General features: G+C 39.4%; 1 non-coding gene across 1 annotated transcript; it reads right to left on the minus strand.

Moving 5' to 3' along the window:
- Positions 1 to 4,112: 4,112 nt before the first annotated feature.
- On the minus strand, positions 4,113 to 4,219 carry LOC141709473 (small nucleolar RNA R71). The gene has a single exon (XR_012570047.1). It is a non-coding gene; the product is annotated as a small nucleolar RNA R71 (small nucleolar RNA).
- Between the last annotated feature and the right edge of the window lie 458 nt (positions 4,220 to 4,677).

The raw sequence follows: 4,677 nt of genomic DNA on the forward strand, positions 1-4,677 counted from the left end.
TCCTTGCTGCTGAGAACTCATGCAGAATCCCATTTTCCTCAAAAAATGCTCTCATGACAGAATTCTTGAACTCAGTTCCATTGTCACTCCCGATTCTTTTAACTTTGAAATCAGGATGATTGTTGACTTGCCTTATATGATTGATGATGATTTCACTAGCCTCATCTTTAGACTTTAACAAATATGTCCACGAGAACTTTGAGAAATCATCTACAATTACTAGGCAAAATCTTTTCCTTGAGATTGACAATACATTGACTGGTCCAAACAGATCCATGTGAAGCAGTTACAATGGCTCTTCAATTGCTGAATCAAGTTTCTTCCTGAATGATGCTTTAATCTGCTTCCCTTTCATGGTCTTGAAGTTCAAATGGGATAACTTCTTTTGCTATAGCCAACTTTCATCCTGACTTGCTTTACTGAGAAGACAAGTTACAGATTCTGCTTTAGTTGAGTTGAAATCAGCTAGGTACACATTTCCTCTTCTCACACCAGTGAGAACCACTTTGTTGCTTTGATTATTAGTCACAACACAGGCTTCTTTGTTGAAGGTTACTGAGTTGCCTTTGTCACAAAGCTGGCTGATACTTAACAGATTGTGTTTAAGACCATCCACTAAGGCAACCTCCTCTATGATGATATTGTCCTTTAAAATCAAGCCATATCCCACAGTATAACCCTTGTTGTCATCTCCAAAAGTAATACTTGGGCCAGCTCTCTCCTTAAACTCTGTGAGCAGGGTAGAATCACCAGTCATGTGTCTTGAACAACCACTATTCAAGTACCAAAGATTCCTTCTGTTTCCCTGCACACATCAGAATCAAATCAAGTTGATTTTGGTACCCAAGTTTCCTTGGGTCCTGCCTATGACAGTCTCATTGAGAAACTCTCAAGATTATAAAGAGTTTACTTTGGAGAGACTGTATCGCATCTTGAAAACTTATGAGCTTGAAATAGAGCAAGATGAGAGGATGGAGAGAGGAAAGAAGAAAGGAGGATCCATTGCACTAGTTGCTGAGTTAGAGAAAGAGAAGGAGATGAAGATGGAAGCTGTTGAATCAACTTCAAAGGTCTGTGAAAATAAGGGCAAGGGGATGGCAGCAGAAAATGAAGATTCTTTGAGCCAAGATAACATGAAAGTTATTGATGAACATCTAGCATTTCTTTCCAGATGATTTGCCAAGCTCAAGTTCAAGAAGAACTTTGGAGCAGCTAAGCCAAATAGAAACATATCACCATCTACACTTTGTTGCATATCTAGCTGCTCAAGAACAGCTAGATATCCCTGTGTGAAAATAACTCTCTGATTAATCAAGCAAAATGCATGACTCCCTACCAATTGTTCAAGAACAAGAAGCCAACTCTAAATTTTCTTCATGTCTTTGGTTGCAAATGCTATATCTTGAGAAATCAAACTGATCAGAATGGGAAGTTTGATGCTAAAGCAAATGAAGGAATTTTTGTTGGATATGCTATTGGTAAAGCATATAGAGTCTACAATCTAAGAACCAACATTGTTGTGGAATCAATACATGTTGTGTTTGATGATAAAAAGATTGAAGGACTACAAGATAGAGATTACCATGACAGCCTCAAATTTGATAATATGGAGATGACTAGTGATGATGAAAGTGATCAAGAAACAGTATTAAAGGATAATGCAGAAAAATCCACTACCAATGAAACACAAAATTCAACATCTGTCGAGTTGCAAAATGCTTTATCCGTCGAGAGACAACCAGCCTCATCCGTCGGTACACAAAATTCACCATCCGTCGGATCATCAAAAGAAGCTGGGAGTCAGAATATATCACCTACAGAAAGCTCCCCTTTCTCAAATCAAAGATCCATTAACTCAGGGGAAGTTTCTAATAATCAAAACTCAATCACATATCAAGACAACAATGAGGCTTCTTCATCTAGAGCTAATCTACCTCAACAAAGAAAATGGACAAAAGAACACCCCTTTGAGCTCATCATTGGTGATGTATGATAAGTGGCATTTTATACCACTTAGAACATCTTAAAATGGCTTAAATTGGTGTCTTGAAATCAAGTATTTTGTGTATTTGATGCGTTTTTCTAGTGTTTATGCATTTCAGGGTATTAGTTGCATTTCGGGGGAGGAATCATCAAGAATAAGCCTTGGCATGTGTTCACCATTGCGAGAGGAAAGAAACGGGCAGATTACGGCGAAGAAACGGAGCAAAATCAGATTTTTTCCAGTAGAGGTCTGAGCGCCCGCTCAGCATTGCTGAGCGGCCGCGCAGCAAACTGAGCGCCCGCTCAGCTATGCTGAGCGGCCGCGCAGGGTCGGGAAAAAAGATATATTATTTCAGGACTTCTACTTCTGTTTGGTTTCCACTTCTATGTAATCTGAGTTTTATGGGACTATTATATAAGTAGATTTGGGACATTTTCACAAGTGTGGATTGAAGAAGATCGTGTTTTTATGTAAGGAGCAAAGGAGATAAGGAAGAAGACCGATTTAGCACACCGCAACGAAGAGGAAGCATATTTTCTTGTGATTCTTGTTTTCGTTGTAACGTTGGATGCTAGTTTTCTTGCTTTGAACTTATTTACTCTTGTGACGTACTCTGATTTAATATAATTAGTTTAGTTATTATTTTCTTGTGTTTGTTTATTATGATTTCATATGAACCCATGATGACGATAAGTGCTATTATGGGCTAATCGTGATCATGGGGTTGCAACGGATTTATTATGGAATTCTTTAGTTAATTGTTTAATACCTTAGTGTGTGATGATTGTATGATATCTAGTATTGGTTGTGCGTATTCGTCTTATGTGCGTCGCGAACATATAAGATAGGGTGTTAATCTCTTGTGAAGCGACGGTGGATCTCGAGATTTAGAACTTGCCATGTTAGCATAGGTTCATGTACGTTGTGCATGATTAGTGGGTAACTCTAACAGTTTTATTTGCCCTATGTAATCAAAAGGAATAACTTGTGCTTAAATCGTTGTGTTGTCAATTTCTGTAGACATATAGGAACTCAACATAATTGACGACTATTCAACTTCTATCTTAATTGTGGATGCTTGGTAGAATGGTATTAGTACAATGAAAGTTGGCTTTTATCAGTTTCGTGTTATTCGATTAATATCATCACTGTCGCATGCTAAAGGTAATAACAATGACTATTGAAGGAAGTAGTAATGAAGTTGCGATCTCATGAGTGTTTTATTATTGATAATTTGAAGTGTTAATTAAGTGATTCATTAAGTAGTTAATTGTAGTTAATATTTAGTTAACAATTCTAAGTGTTAGTGTCTTAACATTGAGAAGTAATCATACATTGGTGAGTGAGTTTAATTAGACAATAATTTAGTCTGAGTCTCTGTGGGAACGAACTAGAAAGTATTCTATATTACTTGCGAACGCGTATACTTGCGTGAATATTAGTGCGTGTTTTCGCCCTAACAAGTTTTTGGCGCCGCTGCCGGGGACTCGGCGTATTTGTTTAGTTTATGTACTTACCATCATTGGTCATTAGGACTCAATGATTAGGACGTAGTAGTTAATTATTGTTTCCGGTTGTGTTTCAGGTACTTTAGCAAGCGTTTATGCAAACTCGTTCTCGTGCTCGCAAGAGGACTTTAGATACAGCTAAGGAGACAGACGAAGTTCTTGATATTCCGGAGAAGTTAGATTTTGAGGATTCGGATTCAGGAACTGAGCGGAAAGAACCAGTAAACATGGGAGATCGTATTGTTCAAGCTGATCCAGCTCTTATGGATTTTTCTCGGCCTAAAATTGATGACATTCAGTCAAACATCCTTCATCCGGCTATTCAAGCTAACACCTTTGAAATCAAGCCGGGCACTATTCAGATGGTGCAGAATTCTGTTTCTTTTGGAGGAGCGGCAACTGAAGACCCCAACATGCACATGAGGAATTTTGTCGAGATCTGCAGCACTTTTAAGTATAACGGCGTGACTGATGAGGCTATCAAGTTGAGGCTTTTCCCATTCTCACTGAGGGACAAGGCTAAAGACTGGTTACATTCTGAACCAGCTGGGTCCATCACTACGTGGCAAGATCTTGCGCAAAAGTTTCTGGTGAAGTTTTATCCGATGGCAAAGACTGCTGCTATGAGGAGTGCTCTTACTCAGTTTGCGCAGCAACCTACAGAATCTATGTGCGAGGCTTGGGAACGCTACAAGGAAATGTTGAGAAAATGTCCACATCATGGAATGCCGGATTGGATGGTGATCACTGGTTTCTATAATGGTTTGGGGGCCCAATCTCGGCCCATGCTCGATGCAGCAGCTGGAGGTGCCTTATGGGCTAAAAGCTATACTGAGGCGTATAATCTTATAGAGACGATGGCTGCAAATGAGCATCAAAACCCAACTCAGAGGATGACGTCAGGCAAGGTAGCAGGTATTCTGGAAGTTGATGCAGCCACCGCTATTGCAGCCCAGCTCCAAGCGCTATCAATGAAGGTTGATTCTTTGGCTACATATGGAGTTAATCAAATAGCTATGGTTTGTGAGCTTTGTGCAGGTTCTCATGCTACGGATCAGTGTTCTCTTGTCAATGAATCTGTTCAGTATGTGAATAATTATCAGCGACAACAGCAGCCTGTGCCAGCGACCTATCATCCTAACAACAGAAATCATCCAAATTTCAGCTGGGGGAATAATCAGAATG

Source organism: Apium graveolens, chromosome 2 (genome assembly GCF_009905375.1).
Source record: "Apium graveolens cultivar Ventura chromosome 2, ASM990537v1, whole genome shotgun sequence".
NCBI lineage: Eukaryota > Viridiplantae > Streptophyta > Magnoliopsida > Apiales > Apiaceae > Apium > Apium graveolens.